Here is a 17,549-nt window from a genome sequence, read left to right on the forward strand (position 1 = left end):
CCATGTAAGCAGTATAGCCAACCTGAAGCCACCATGTTGGAGAGATCATGTGGAGAGACCACACAGAGACAGAAGTGTGTAAGAAGCCCTAGCATTCTGGTTCCCAACTGTTTAGATCTTCCCAGCCTAAGAACCAGTTATTTTGGGGGCTGGGGATGGGGCTCAAGCAGTACCACGCTCGCCTGGCATACGCGAGACACTGAGTTCGATCCTCAGCACCACGTACAAATTAAGACGTTGTGTCCGCCGAAAACTAAAAAGAAAATAAATATTAAAAATTCTCTCTCTCTTTCTCTTTAAAAAAAAAAAGAACCAGTTATTTCACATGAGATGACACCAGCACTGGCCATTATCTGATTATTATAAAGTGATAACTGCCAAGTTGAGACTACCAATACCCAGAACACTGAAAGACATTATTTTTTTTTTAATAAATCTTTTTTATTTTTTTTAGAGAGAGAGAGAGGGAGGGAGAAAGAATTTCAATATTTATTTTTCAGTTTTTGGCATACACAACATCTTTGTATGTGGTGCTGAGGACCAAACCCGGGACGCACGCATGCCAGGCGAGCGCGCTACCGCTTGGGCCACATCCCCAGCCCCTGAAAGACATTATTAAAAAAATGCTTTTTAAATTTTTTTAAGCTGGGTATGGTGGCGGATGACTGTAATCCTGTGACTCAGGAGGCTAAGGCAGGAAGATCCAAGTTTGAGGCCAGTCTCGGCAACTTAACAAGACTGTCAGCAACACAGTGAGAACCTATTTTAAAATAAGACACAAAGCTGGGTGTGGTGGCACACACCTGTAATCCCAGTGGCTCAGGAGGCTAAAATAAGGAGGATGGTGAGTTCAACATTGGCCTCAGCAACTGAGCAAAACCCTGTCTCTAAATAAAATATTAAAAAGAGGGTTGGGGATGTGGCTCAGTGATTAAGTGCTCCTGGGTTCAATCCCAGGTACCAAATAAATAAATAAAATAAAATAAGGTTTGGGAATGCAATTCAGTGGTAAAGCACTCTTGGGTCCAATTCCCAGTTTAATAATCAAAAAACCAAAACCAAAACAACAACAACAAGAAAAACCCACAAAAAGCAAACAACAACAACAAACCCCCAAAACCCAAAACATTGTCTCCTGTGAGACAAGTGAAATAAGATGTCAAAGTAGGCAAAAAAAAAATACATGGGATACAGCAGCAAGCAAGGCCCAATGTTGAAAATATTAGTTTATGATTAGGTTGAAAGTGAAAAAATAGCAGTGTATGATATGGACCATAGGGAGAGTAAAGAGTTAAAAAAAAAAAGACAGCCTAGTTCAGGAATCTAAGGAATTTAAATATTTAACCATTGGATAGAGAAAGAGCAACCCATGAAAGAATCTAGACAGGCTGAAGAGGAAGAGGAAAAACTGGAACAATGCTGAGTTACAGAGGGCTGAAGAGTGTTTTAAGAAGAAGGGTGTTGTTAGTTATGATGAAACTTGATTGGTTAAGAAAAACGAGAGATCAAGTGTCCACTTTGGATCTTGCAACAGACATCACTGGTGATTATGATAAATTTAGAAGGAAAGGAATGATCAGAAGGAAAGCAAGGCAAAGCTTAAACACAATGAGCTGAAAAGTAGGAGGGAGGTCAGGATGTGTAAGTGTGGACAATTCTTTTAAGAAGTTGGAAGTGAAGTCAAAGAAAGAGGATCTAGATACTAAAAATCAAACTAAAAAAAATACCATATTTAAAATAATTTCTTTGCACTTGGAGTTTAGTCTTGAAAATATATTTTCATGGAATTTACAACTGTGTCTTCAAAAAAACTTGTCTTGAGAGATGAAAGTCTACTTTAATTTATCATATGTATGCCTCTTCCCCCGGCCAACAAACTGTAATACACCATCACTAGTCTTTCTTAGGCAATTTTATGGCAAACAGGTGAATTAATGTGTTGCTGCTACAAGGTTTACAGAATTTTTAAGATAAATAGATAAGACTATATTGTTGAGTTTGAGAAAGAACAAAAAAAAACATATATGGGTGCTTTTCACATTAATAAAATTTAGCTCCTTAAATGGGTCTGACACTTGGCTTAAGCTGAATGTGGCCAGGATTCTACTACACTTACCCATTGTTGATGAACAATATTTTTGTGCTCACGTGCCACACGTGTGGCCCATTTCCTAGCCTCTTTATTTAGACTGTGCTCCTCTGTGGTCCCAGTTTCTGATTCTAATTGTCGACTCTACAACACAAGAGAGAACAGAGAGAAAAATATTGTTATTCTGATTGCAACTATTATACTCAGTAGTTAGACCAAAGGGCCTTCATTTAGCACTTAAAAAACAAGACATACTGAGTATAGTGGCACACACCTATAATCCCAGCAACTGTGGAAGCTGAGGCAGGAGGATCCCAAGTTTGAGGTCAGCCTCAGCCTTCTGAGTAGCTGGGATTAAAGGTGTGTGTTACTGTTTTTGGCAAGAAAAAAAAAATTATTTTTTGATACTGAGTATTGAACACAGGGGTATTTAACCACTAAGCCACATCCCCAGTCCTTTTTATTTTGAGACAGGGTCTCACTTAGTTGCTTAGGGCCTTGCTAAATTACTGAGGCTGGCTTTCAATTCACAGTCCTCCTGCCCCAAGCCTCCCGAGCCACTGGGATTACAGGCATGTTTCACTGTGTCTAGCTAAGAAAATAAGTTCCTAAATATGAATTGTCCAAAGAGGATTTTTAGAATAAAAAGAGATATAATGAAATGGAAAGAATTTTAGAGACTCACTTGCAATTTAATCTTTTCATAAATTCTGAAGTCAGGTCACAGAAGACATGTGAAAGCTCTTTATAACGTATATCTTAATAAAATAAAAATATTATACAAAGCAAACACAGTCCAGTGTGCTAAACAACACACAGAGCAATATTCTCAGCCATCGTCACTATCAAAAATCCTACCATCCAGGCACATGGTAATCCCAGAGAATCAGACGGCTTTGAAAGGAGGATTCCAAGTTCAAAGCCAACCTCAGCAACAGTGAGGTACGAACCAATTCAGAGAGATGCTGTCTCTAAATAAAATACGATATAGGGCTGGGGATGTGGCTCAGTGGTCAAGTGCTCCTGAGTTCAATCCCCGGAACTCCCCCAATCATCCCCCAAATCCTATCAGTCAGGCTATAATGTAGATCACTATTTTTTTTAAAGATGGACATAATATCTTTATTTATTTTTATGTGGTGCTGAGGATCAAACCCAGTGCCTCACAAGTGAGAAGCAAGCACTCTACCACTGAGCTATAACCTCAGCCCTATCACTATCTTTTAGAGTGGTCATATTTACAGTGGTTGATTATAGTGAAGGAGCTGCAGGTGACTGCTTCTTTTTAAATGATGACTAATTTAATTTTTAGTTCATTTTTTAAATATTTTCCCTTTATTCTTTTAAAAATGTATTTGAAATATATAAAAGAATGGTAACATATAAGAGACATGAATCACCTAATTTAAAGAACATTGGTATCTTTTTGAAGCAGAATATGAGAATTAAATAATTAAATAACAGATAGCACTATAGCCTAGCTCTGGAAAAGCTCACTTACTCAATTTGCTTATTTGTAAAGAAGCATACATATAATCTCAGAATAACAGTAGCACATGCACAGACACACACAAACAAATTAGAACTTGAAGAGGGATGCTATAAAAGGTTAGGTGTCAGTTTACAAATTCTATTAACGTAAAGGAGGGTCAACTAAATTTGATTCTTGAGATGTTCAGAAATAGAATAATTTTAGAAATCATGAGATATTAGTAAAAACGTTTCAGAAGCACGTTGTTCTTTTGCTGCAAAATAAATGTCAATCTAAATACAAGCCTGTGCTTTTGAGTTCTATTTCCTTTGGCTGGAATAGTTTTCCTATTTATTTATTTATTGTGTTGTTCATAAACAAACTCCTAGTCTCATTTCAAGTGCTACCTTTTCAGGAAATCTTCCCTGACTTCTCCAGATGACTAAGGGGCTCTTTTACTTTGACTATACCCATTATATTAATTGATTTTAGTTTGTTAGAAGTCACTGAGTCTCCACTATCAGGCCAACATCAAGCCATGCCAGTGCTGCACTGGCTTCAGTTTGCTCTTAGGCAATCTGAGGGCCTGAGCAGTGTTTCACCTAGTTTGGGACCTAACACAAACACAGGAATGTCCTTAGTAAATGCTAGTTATGCAAATATAACTGAATGCCCTGATTCCAAAGTGAGGGCCAGGGTACTAGATTATTAGGACTGTGCCTTTAGAGACAAAAGAACAAACTTACTTTATTAGAATGAGTTTCTGACTGATGAGAGACAAAATTATTCTATGTGGGTAAGAACAGAATGAAGAGGGGAGAAAGAGAACTAATTTATTGAGTGCCACAAATTTTAGCACAGGTTCTCAGAGCTGACTTTAGAATTGACATCTTTTCTCCACTCATCCAATTAAAGGTCATCTAATATAATCTGCTGTATGTTTAAATTTGCATTCTAAAATCCATTCAAACATGAATAAAGAAGGAATAAATCTGAATCTCCAAATTTAGTGACTTCTGCAAACTCTTACTTTATGGAACTTATTATATATTTTAAGAAGCAGTCATTGAAATCTAAAATACATTTATGTGTCACCCTGGCTAACTTAACCCCGCCTCTCCAGGCCTTAGTTTCCTTACTTATAAATCAACATGTCCGGAGATGGAATCTCAGGTTGTCAGCAACCCAGCAATAAATTTTAGAATAAGTAGGATCATTTTTGGCCAGAGAGAATAATGTTCTCTGGATAACAGTCTCAAAAAGCATGTAATAAAAAAATTATGTTCATAATGCTACTGTAGGAGGGTGCAGTGGTGCAGCCTATAATCCCAGCAGCTTGGGAGGCTGAGACAGTAGGATAGCGAGTTCAAAGCCAGCCTCAGCAATTTAGCAAGGCCCTAAACAACTCAGTGAGACACTGTCTCTAAATAAAATACAAAAAAAAATCTGGGGATATGGCTCAGTGGTTAAGTGCCCCTGAGTTCAATTCCTAGTACCAAAAAATAAAAAATAAAAAAAAATAATGCTATTGCTCTGAGCTCCAGATATCTTCCTAGCATTATCTGGGAGTTTAGCCTAATCAAAGAGCAAAAGGGTCCCAATAAAAATTTAATAATATTCCTGAAATATAAATTTATTTGGAATTTAATGAGTGCTAGAGATTAAATTCAAGTTTGGTTAGTATAAATCTATTTATATGAACTTGTGTATCCATATCTATATAATTTTACCAATGATTACTTTGAATGTTGAGAATTTGGGTGGAAACATTGTTTTTTCATTTTAAACTTTATGGCATATGATATGATATTTTAAAAAGAGAATGTATGCATGTTTATTCCTACTTTAAGTTAAAGTGGAAGTTCATATTGCAGTAGAAAGAAAACCTTAAAATCTAGCAATGAGGGAAACAATATGATGTTTTGACTCTTGTATACTTTGGGTAAAAACTTTCTTTTCATGTTTTATAATCAGAACACTATAAAGTTATGATAACTTTGAAAACAAGGTTACCATTTACTGATTCTTTAATCTCTGTGACACTTTACATATTTCTTTTTTTAAAAAAATATTTATTTATTTATTTTTTAGTTATCGGCGACACAACATCTTTGTTGGTATGTGGTGCTGAGGATCGAACCCGGGCCGCACGCATGCCAGACGAGCGTGCTACCACTTGAGCCACATCCCCAGCCCCTACATAATTTCATTTAGTTCTCAAAACAATCCTAATACACAGAAATTATTATTTTCAACTTATCAGTATAGAAATCTAAGCTCAGAAAAGGTTATGTATCAGTTGGGCATGATGGTACATGTCTGTAATCCCAGCTACTTGGGAAGCTAAGGTAGGAGGATCACAAGTTAGAGGCCAGTGTGGGCAATTTAGTAAGACCCTGTCTCAAAACAGTGAGTGGGGAGGGGGGAAGAGGAGAGGGAAAAGAAGGAAGAGAAGAAAGGGTTGTTTTTTCCCTAAAGCCACTCAACCACTAAGCAGTGGGTCTAGAGCCTGTATTGAGACCCTGCTGGCTCAGATTCCATGCTGTCCATATATGCTTATACTTTGTCACTAATTGTACTATTTGGTTAGTACTAATATTAATAACACAGAGACAATAATATTAAAAAGACACTGCTAAAATATAAGTTTCTTTTGAATGAAACTTTGGAAAGGTTTTTAATTAGAGATAAGACATTTAACTGATTTAATTTTCCTTGAGGAAAACAAAACAAAACAAAAAAACCCGAACTGGTTCAAATAAGTTTGAGAAGGCTTTAAAAACTAGCAATGTTAAGTTTTTAAAAATTTCCAGTCCATTTAGAATAAAATATTAAGATCTTTAAAAATTATAAATTAAATAATTTTAAAGAACTAAATAAAGGAAATTAACATTCTAGTACTTATGATAAATCAATTTTAACACATCTCAACTATTTTGTCCTCAGACACCTCTCAAGATTCATTCCCATCCTCTCCCTCCATTCCTTTTATTTGGGACTGAACCCAGGGTTGTTCTACCATTGAGCTATATCCTTATTTCTTTTTATTTTTTGAGACAAGGTCTTGCTAAATTGGCCTTGAACTTGTGGTTCTCCTGCCTCAATCTCCTGAGTAGGTGGGATTATAGGCATTTGCCATTGTACCAGCTTAATTTAAATTCATTTTAAAGTTACTATAAGGGCACAGAAGGTTCAGACAGATATCTGAGTACCTGTATAGGATGACAAAGTGAGCTGGGAGAGAATGCTGATTTCACAGAGGAAACAGAGTCCTTACTTTTCAAATCTGTACCCAAAATGTGTTCATTTGAAAGAGAAAAAGTGACGAATGAAAACCACTAGCACAGTAAAATACTATTTTTCCAACCAAATTTCGAAAAAAGATAAAATTAGGGTTGTTGTACCAGGAACAATCTCATTAATCCTCATTTAAGGCAAGTACTTTACCACTGAGTTACATCCCCAGCCCTCATTAACCTTCACTCAAAGTGTGTGTACTAATTGTATTTTTCAGTTCATTGGTGGATATTATCAAGTTAATATCAATCCGTCTTATTCTTATTTTAATTTTTTTTTGTTTTTGTTTTTAGTACTAGGGATTGAACCCAGGGATGCTACCACTGAGATACATCCCCAGTCCTTTTTATTTTTATTTTGAGACAGTCTTATTATGTTGTTGAAGCTGAACTTGAACTTTCAATCTTCCTGTTTCAGCTTCCTGAATTGCTGGCATTACAGCCCAATCCACTAATTCTTTTTGATGTTTTCTAATATATTCAATTAAGTTAATTTTTATTTAAGTTAATTTTTATTTATTCTCAAGAGGTCCCTTTTGTCAGGAATGCTGGTACACTCCTGTAGTCCCTGCTACTCAGGAAGTTGAGGCAGGAGGACAGCATGACTCTATGAGTCCTGGACCAGCCAGGGCAACATAGGGAACAGAGTGAAATGCCCATCTCAAGAAAAAGGGGAAAAAAAAGTAAAAAGACCTGGATCTCTGTAGGTTTGTGCTTGGAATGCAATAATAGGTTCAGAATCTATAATTCTGGAATTCAAAATGCTCTGAAAATCACAAAGATCTTTTTTTTTTAAGTTTAGAACTCATTTGAAGCAAAGTGAGTTAGTCTTGAACTAAGGAGATGTTATTTATAGGCTTTTATTCATTTAACTTGGTATGAATATTGAAATGTTTTACTGCAAAAAATACTGTGTTGTTTGATCATCAGGTGCTTCCTCATGTCCTATTCAGTGTGTAATGATGGTACAGGGATTGCTTCTGAAAATTTCTGAATTTTGAAACAGATTTGGCCCCAAGCCTTTTTTGGTAAGAGTCTGTAAAACCTAAAGTCACATATTTTAAACCTTACACACACCTTGGAGAGGAGGTGGAGCAGTGTACTGTCAAAGACATGTCTTAAGCTTATTCTGATCAAGCTGGGACAGTAGCACCTTCACTGCAGAGAAAAGTGGCAATTCAACTGCATAATTGGATTGTGTGCCTAGTCTTTCAGGTGAATAAACTAGAGAATTAATGTTGTGGTCTGAGTCTTGAGGCAATTCTGGAAGACTGGACAACTGGTTAAAAGGATGTACAGTACAATTCCATTAAGGCTGATGAGAACTCTGATAAAGGAGTACCATTCTCTTAGGTCAGAACAGCTAGAATAGCAAGGGCAAATCTAAGCAAAAATTATATCCTTGAAATCTCAGTGACTCGAGAGGCTGAGGCAGGAGGATTATAAGTTCAAGCAACTTAGTGAGACCCTATCTCAAAATTAAAAATAAAAAAGGAGAGCTGAGGGTATAGTTCAATGGCGAAGTGCCTTAGGGTTCAATACTCAATATAAACCAATACACACACAGAGACGCACACACAAAATCCCCAAACCCTGTACGTCAATACATCACCAAGGCATCTATTGAAAGCTCTCTGGATGCTTAGAGAAGGAACTAATTCAGGAGAAAGGTGAAGGTGACTAATCCAGCAGAGGGCCTATCACATAGATGGTAGGCTTTCTATGAGAATCAAATAAACCCTTTCTGGAAGGCTGAAGAAATGAGAACAACCCCTACTGAATGCCTACCTGTCAACACTGCTGATTCTACAAAGTAGCGCTCATGTCTTTAGCTGCAGCTTTTCAGTTTTGGATGCCACCTGCCACATATACCTGGCACCTAATTCCTGAATGGGAAGATTTTCCACAGAATCTCTATCATCATCTTTCCTGTTTATGAGACATTGCTATATAAATACAAAATTACCACCAGTGGAAAGAGCTACCCATAACTTGAGATTTTTTTTTCCCCTTTTGGTACTGGGAATTGAACCCAGGAGCATTCTATTTCTGAGCTATACCTAAAACCCTTTTTTAAAATTTTATTTTGAGACAGGGTCTCTTTAAGTTGCCCAGGCTGGCCTTCAACTTGCGAACCTCCTGCCTCCTTAGCCTGGCAAGGATCATAGGTGTTCACCAGTACACCTGGCTTACGTAACAGAATTTCCAGGTAAATTTGCTACAGGATACATTAGCCCAATATGGTCCTTTATAGACAAGGGAAATTCTTGTTAAATATTTAATTTTAATAAATGCATAAAAAGCTCCACTTAAGGTTTAGGGATATAGCTCAGTTGGTAGAGTGCTTGCCTTACATTTAAAAGCCCTGGGTTCAATCTTCAGCATCACTAAACAAAACAAAACAAAACAAAACAAAAAAACTCCACTTAAGCAAACCTTAAATATGCAGATGTCCTCAAGCAAGTGGACTTTTTACTTAATGTAACTGTTAATCTAGAGAAGGCAGAGTTAAATATCTGAAATGGTGGCCAGAATAACAGGAAAATACCATGTATCAGAAATTTTATGTCAGCCCTTTTGCTACCATTATCTCTGAAGATCTTGTTAATTACAATTCAAGGAAAGAAAAGAGGAAAGGGTTTTCTCATTCCCACCAGGAAGCTTGAGAGAATATTTCCTTGTTTTGCTGCCTCTATAGATCATACTTATCCAAGTTTTATAGACGTGTGTTTCCCATATTTTTTCCTATCCCTGGTTGACCTTGTGCTTTTTCATAGGATGTGAGAAACACTTTGAAGGACTTATGTTACTGGTTTTGCAAACAGAAGGTGGGCACGTATGCAGGACAGAGATGCTGAAAAGTGCAGGTCATAGGGAGGTAACTGTCAGCTATTGCCTTTCAGGCTTATAAAATGCTAAGAAAGAGGTTAATAAGATTTACTTTGGGTAATACAATAAGAGAACAGAAGTCCCACGGGACTTGCAGTAATCAGTTTAAAAAGGAAGTTAAGTACTGCAAGATTTTGTAATCTTTGTAGTATCATCTATATTTGATATTTTGATATTTCCTGAAGCAATGAGGGGCAAAACCTAAAACAAAAAGGAAAAACATAAAGATCCATCTAGCTCTTTACCGACCACTATGTGCCAGGCATTGAGTCAAAAGTTTAATTTCATACCCAATAAAATAGTCATTTTATATACAAGGAGAATAAATCAAAAAATTTAAAAATATATAATATAAACAGCTAGTTTTAGATACTAAGACCTAGGACTTGTTCTTGTATAATACCTGTATGAATATCTAACACCAGTATGACCTGTGTGACAGCTGAATGACTCTTCAACACTGATATTCTAATCAATGTACTTGTCAATTCTAAACAGAATACCTGTTATTTAGGGAGGTGTTTTAGGATACATTCCATATCCTCCTCAGAATAATTTTGCATTAAAAACTCATTTCTGCAAAGAAAGATGTACTCTGCTCATTTTTTTTAAAGAATTTTTGACTTGTTACTATCATCTGATAAATGGTAATGAGGTATAAAGAAAGGATACTTTAGAAATCAATAACACAATATGGAAATATAGACAATAGACAAGAAAACCTCCTTTCAATATTATTATTTTTTTTGGGGGGGGGTTGACTGAGGGGACCAAGGATTGAACCCAGCGGTGCTTAACCACTGAACCATATCTCCAGGTTTTGGTGGGGTTTTTTTGTATTTTATTTAGAGACAGGTCTACCTGAGTTGCTTAGGCTCCTGCCTCAGCCTCCTAAACCACTGGGATTATAGGTATGTGCCACCATGCCTGGCTAGCTCCTTTCAATATTAACCACAAGATAGCTACTAGGTCACATCAAACAACACTTTCCTTTGGTCACTGTTACTTGTAATCATCTTATGATTAATCATATATTAAGATAACATGAAAGGGAATTCTATCAGTCGGAAATAAAAGGCATAATAATTCCAAGCCTTAAATAAATTCCTATGCTAATACTGTGACTATATGTTTTTAGTTGGATGTTTTGAACTTTTGTAGAACACTGCAATTTGAAGTGGATTATCTGAAAACTTTTTCTCTTTAAGTTTTAACACAGTATATGATAATAAGTTATATTTTATTACAGTAGTAACGTTAAACATCCTATGACTTTCCTACATGTATCTTACCAAAATTTAGAGAAAATATTAGCAACTACATAGTCTTAATTCAAATTTTGATAAAGAACAATACTGTCCTACTTCTGCAATGGATCTCATCATATTTTGTCCTACTTGAAAATATTCCATAGTTCTCCATCTAACAATGTATATAGAATTACCAAACATAAAATCTGGTTGCAACATATGCCTATGGGATTTTCAGTTTCTCTTTCATCCCAAGACTATTTGCCATCTCAGGAATAGGTCGTATACTTACAAATGTTTTAGCTATAAAATTTCTAGTTGAGGGACCCTGATTAGGGGAGATGAAAAACAGCACCTAAGACATAGGGCTGTCATGGGATTATATGATTTAATATAGGTCATGTAATTAGAAAAATGTCTAGCATAAAATAAATGTTCAATGAATGCCACCTATTTTTTTTTGTTTGTTTGTTTTCAATTGCTGTCTTAACTTCCTGACATATTATTCCTCAATTTCTATAAGATAAATCTCAATTCCTCTTCAAAAATCTAATCCAAACAATCCAATAAAAAAAATGAACAAAAAAGTTTTGAATAGACATTTCCCAAAGTAGATATATAAATGGCTAATCAGCTCATGAAACATTCAACAATATTAGTCATAGGCAAATGCAAATAAAAACTACCATGAGATATTTCACAACCACGAGCAAGGCTATAACCAAAGAGACAGGGCTGGTGGGGGGAAGAAGCTCAATAGTGGAGTGTTAAATGGGAAAAAAAACCAAACTACAAATAACAATCAATATTGGTGGAGATGTGGAGAAATGAGAACCCTTACCCAATACTGATGGAAATATGAAATTCTGCAGTTACTCTTGCAAATGGTTTGGCAGTTTGCTAAACACTTAATCAGGAATTTACTATGACCCAGTAACCCAAGAGAAATGAAAACACATTCATACAAAGACTGGCATAGCAATTAACATAGTAGCATTATTCATAAGAGCAAAAGTGAGAAACAACCTAAATGTTCAAACTGATGAATAGATAAACAGATAAACAAAATGTGGTATACTCATATGATGGAATACTATTCAGCAATAAAAAGGAACAAAACATACTGCTGCATTCTACAACATGGATGAATCTCGAAAACATTATGTTAAATGACAGCAGCAAAGCATAAGAGACTACACATATTGTATGATTTAATTTAGAAAAAGCAAATCTAAAAAGAATAAAACTAGAAAGAGTGGTTGCCTGTATCTGGGAGGGGTGATGTGGATTAACAATAAATAGACATGCAGGATCATATCAGGATCATGAAAATATTCTAGAACTTATTTATGATGATGAAACATAATTTGGTAAATTCATTAAAAATCATTGAACACACTTGAAATGGGTGAATTATATGATATGTAAATATGCCTCAATAAACTTATGAAAAGACAGAAAGCTCATCTAGCCTGAGGTCTATAGTTCAGCATGTCATAGCTATCCTTAGCATTTAGTTGAGTGACTGGAACATACAGTAGGGGTTCAGTGTTTGTTGAACTGAGATATGTTTCAAAACAGAACCAACAAGAGCAATTTCAGAAACACACTGAAGATAGAGGTGAGTGGTACTTCCTACATGTCCAAGATTCAGCTGGCAGAAAAAATGAGTTAATGCACACTGACTTGTATTCTCTTCACTTCATGCCAAGCTTTGTGCTACCAGCTCCAAGAAGTAAAACCTGAGAAGCAAGTAAACAATGGCTCCATTCCCCTAAGGAAAAATACTGGTCCATACTGAGTAAAAATACTTGCTTGGGAATTTGTTTGTTTGTTTACTTATTTATTGGCACTGGGAATTGACATGCAAGGCAAGCACTTTACCACTTAGCTATATCCCCAACCTTGTAAATTTGTTTTTTGTAAGCAATAAGAATGCTTAATTTATAACAACAAAAATTATACATAAAATATTTTATAGTTAACGTTTTCAAAATCATTATAAGGATTTTTATAAAACCACAGGTATTTATTGTTTTCTATTATGAAAAAAAATTAATGGCTTCTAAGTTTCCAACATTTTTTTCAGGAAACAACAGCATAACAGAAAGAGCATTAGAACTGCAATCAAAACAGCTATGTGTCATTCATTCCCCACATGACTCTGGGCAAATCTCTTTTCCTTCTTAGGATACAGTTCCTTCTTTATTACAGCCAAGATTAGCTCTTGGGTTCTTCCCACACTCCTGTTGGGAAAACTAAGGTGTTTCAGACAAAAGGAAAAATGAGAAGCTCAATCAATTTACTATACAAAGTAAAGGAAATTCCTAGGTTATAAGGGAAAATCAGAAAGCTACTGCTGATGCATTCAGGGGCCCTGTATATAGACAATTATGACTCAGTCACACACCAGGTCCCACCCTTCATTAACATGCAACCCCAGACATTCCATCCCTCCCACCCTTGACCCATACCCCGATATACCTCAGCTATGGTCATTCTCAAAGCACTGACAGGGGAGAGCTCAATATCCACCAGTTGGGCAGCTCTTAAACTCTACCCAGTAAAGATTGCACAAGGATAGAAAACACAGCACAGAGTTAGAATTATAAGGCAATCAGGAACACAACAGCTAAGAACATTTAGCAGTGTTTAGAAACAAAGATAGAAGGACTTAGGGCTACAATTGGCCTTTGAAAGTGAGATGATTGATTTTTATGTGACAAATAGGCAAAAATAAAATATTCTCTAGTTAGTCACAATTTTAAGTCAAGTTTGATAAACTTGTCCGTGCTCTGTTTCTTCTAAGGCTCTACTTCATTCATCCCAAGCTTCAAAGAAGTCACATTATAGGACAATATCATTGAGTCGTTAAGAAAAATCTGATTTGTTCAAAAGGTCACTAATATAAATGGCAAAAGCCATTATCTAAGAAGCAAATACTAATTTCCTATATTTCTTTTTTTCCTAAATATTTCTCTTATTTTATTCTATCCTTTTTGCAGTACTAGGGACTGAATCCAGGCTCTTATACATGCCAGGCAAGTGCTCTACCACTGAGCTACAATCCCCAGTCCTGTATTTCCTTATATAGCTATTAACAGGGCTATTCAAAATATAAGAAAAATAATGAGGATGTCACCAACAAATACATTTCTATTAAAGTGATATCATTAAACTCTGAAAATATATCATATACTCCTTTCAGATTCTAAATTTACTAAAAGAGTTTTTGAATATAATTTGACTTCCCTCTTGGTTTGCCTACTTTTAGAGAATGTATTAGAATGCCAATATTACTTCTCATTTTGTAGAAGCTAAATTTCATTATTTTGTGTCAAAAAATTCATATTTTTGTTCATCATTTTAAAAATTCAAATAATGGCAAACATTTCCCTTAAACTTAAGAAAAATGTATAATTAATGTAAGTTCTCTAAAAGTTGCCAATTTGAGGTTTATGTTAACATTCTAAAATCTTAAATGAATTATCAAAGGCCTATAATTGCTTTCTAAAGCCAATTAAAATATCTCTATGCCCATATATATTATTACATTATTCATTCTACTCTGGTTAAAATTTAACCACTGGGTTCTTTGAGAGGTATAACATAAAAGAATTTCATGTACAGAAAGCATAATGTACATATTAATAAATCTGTTGAATAATTTTTCTTCTTCCCTCAGTTTTCAGATTTTCATTACTTTTGTTTCATAACTTCATCTTATTCAGTAGGAAGTTGTTAGTATAAAGACACTGGGTGTGTTCCTTACATGGTAGACAGAAGAAATGTCATGGTTTCTCTACATCTTCATAGTGTTGTTACAAAATTAATGAGATACACTCAGCTCTCCCTGTCTATTCCAAGGATGATAACTATGTAAGCACAAATATAATTTAAAAAAATGATAAGAGAATCTGAATTCCCCTTACAGTATCACTCTCACAGGGCTGGAACTGGAAGGGTTGAGGTTTGTGAAATACAGCATTCTCTTGTAAAAACAGCTGAAGATTATAGTCCCGTACCACCTACAGAGAAAATAAGATATCTTTAAGTCTTGAATAAGGTTAAAATGTCCAGTAATTACATTCTAAAGTCTAAGATTTACTCAGCTGGTTTCTATACAAATGAGAAATCATCCAACACTATGTGATCAAAAGGAAATGATAATGTTATGCCTTTTTTTTAAGATAAGAGTTATTACTTCTATGTCCTATTTTCTCAAGAGTTTAAATTTGAAAGTACTAGTTTAGCAACTAGTCCAGATTTAAAGACTAAACAATATGCACTATTTTAAGAGAGCAAAATGTCATGAAAAGCTATCCTGTGTAATGGGTGTGTATGTGTGTGAACAGGGAAGGGAGCATTGGTTTCTTAGTTTCTCCAAACTCTGAAGTTTGATGGGCTCTTAGAAGTCTGTTTTACAAACTGCCATTCACTAGGAAACTGCAAGGTAATCCTATCTATAGCACAAAATGATATTGCCAGAAAATTTCTTGTACTTTTTCCTAGTAGGTTGCATTCTAATCATGATCTTAAAATACACTCAGAAACCCTGTGCCTAATAGAAGAAAAAGTAGGCCCAAATATCTGCTACATCTGCTTAGGACCTGACTTCCTTAACAAGACTCCTAAAGAACAAGAAGTAAAATCAAGAATCAATAAGTGGGATGGAATCAAACTAAAAAGTTTCTTCGCATTCAAGCATGTGAAGAGAGAGCTTACAGAATGGAAAAAAGATTTATCAAACACACCTCCTCAGATAGAACATTAATCTCCAGGATATATAAAGAACTCAAAAAACTTAACACACACACACACACACACACACACACACACACACACACCACAATCAATAAATGGGCAGACAATTCACAGAAAAAGAAACACAGTCAATCAACAAATATATGAAAAAATGTTCAACATCTCTAGTAATCAAGAGAAATGCAAAACTACACTGAGATTCCATCTTACTGGAGTAATCAGAATGGCAATCATCAAGAATATAAGCAACAATAAATGTTGGTGAGGATGTGGGAAAAAAGGTATACTTCATACATTGTTGGTGGGGCTGTAAATTGGTGCAACCACTATGGAAAGCAGTGTGGAGAGTGGAACAACCATTTGACCCAGTTATCCGACTCCTAGGTTTATACCCAAATGACTTAAAATCAGCATATTACAGTGATACAGCCACATCAATGTTTATAGAAGCTCAATTCAAAACAGCTAAATTATGGAATCAACCTAGATGCCCTTCAACAGATGAATGGATAAAGAAACTGGTATATATACCTAATGGAATATTACCAAGCCTTAAAGAATAAAAAAATTGTGGTATTTGCCAGTAAATGGATGAAACTGGAGAACATCATGCTAAGTGAAATAAGCCAATCCCAAAGAACCAAAGGCCAAATGTTTTCTCTGATATATGGATAATAATTCACAATGGGGGAGGGGGAAGAATAGAGGTATTTTGAACTAGAAAGAGGGGAGTGAAAGGAGGGCAGGGGGCATGGGTATAGGAATAACATTAGAATAAATTGGACATTATTACCCTATGTGCATATATGATTACATCATCTGTAATCATAACATCATGTACAACCAGATGAATGAAAAGTTATACTCCATTTATGTATATCAAAATGTATTCTACTGTCATGTATAACTAATTAAAACAAATAATTCAGAAGACAGACTGAAAAGGAATATACATAGAACAGCAAAATAAACAGCATAGAAAGATGGTCTCTGAAAATGAATTATATGCTCTGGGAAAAAATGGAAATAAGCAACATTTGATTATGCAGAAACCCAAATTGCATTTTTCTGCACTGGTTACTCATCTTTCATGTGCAATGCATTACACCTCATTAGCAGCTCTGCCTGAGGATGGGCAGAAGAAAAAAAGTTCAAAAAAGTTCTGTAGTTTTACCTTGGAAATCTGGGAAAAGGATGGACTACTTGAGAGGATAATGTAGTGTTTTATATTTTATTTACAAGTGCAATCCCAGTTTTCCACTGCTTGCCTCCCCCCCATTCAATCATCCATTTATAGAGCTTACCAGGTCCAACGTTAAGTATAGGAGTGACAAGGGAATCCACAGATGAACAAAACAGCAAATAGGGTTAGTATCTTCCAGTAATTTAGAATGTGAAAACTGGAAGAACCAAATAGATTACACAGTTCAAATACACTGTGGAAGTACGCAGAAGGTACAGGGAGAGCAAAAGGGGTGATACTGAATTCAGATGGAAGAGGTGAGACGGGGTGAGGATTATGGGGAGGTTCTGGTCAAGGAATACTCACTGAAAAAACGTATTCTCAAAGGGAAATGTATTTTGTTCTTTTCTTGGGTTCTAATTTTAAGCTAGAATAACTGAAAGCTAATGATCCAGCCCTCAAAGCCTCACTCATTACCATGAAGAAAAGCTGGGAGGATCACTAGCCAAACAAATCCTCAAGCACTATGATGGGTGGGGCAAGGGCAGACTGGACAGGTCAATTCTTACAGACTTTAAACTTTTTGTTATAGATAATTTCAAAACAC

General features: G+C 35.5%; 1 pseudogene; it reads right to left on the reverse strand.

Annotated features, from left to right (window-relative positions):
• Positions 1-17,549, reverse strand: part of LOC143386199 (F-BAR and double SH3 domains protein 2-like) — an 85,698-nt pseudogene that overhangs the window by 52,708 nt on the left and 15,441 nt on the right.

Source organism: Callospermophilus lateralis, unplaced genomic scaffold (genome assembly GCF_048772815.1).
Source record: "Callospermophilus lateralis isolate mCalLat2 unplaced genomic scaffold, mCalLat2.hap1 Scaffold_2084, whole genome shotgun sequence".
Lineage (NCBI taxonomy): Eukaryota > Metazoa > Chordata > Mammalia > Rodentia > Sciuridae > Callospermophilus > Callospermophilus lateralis.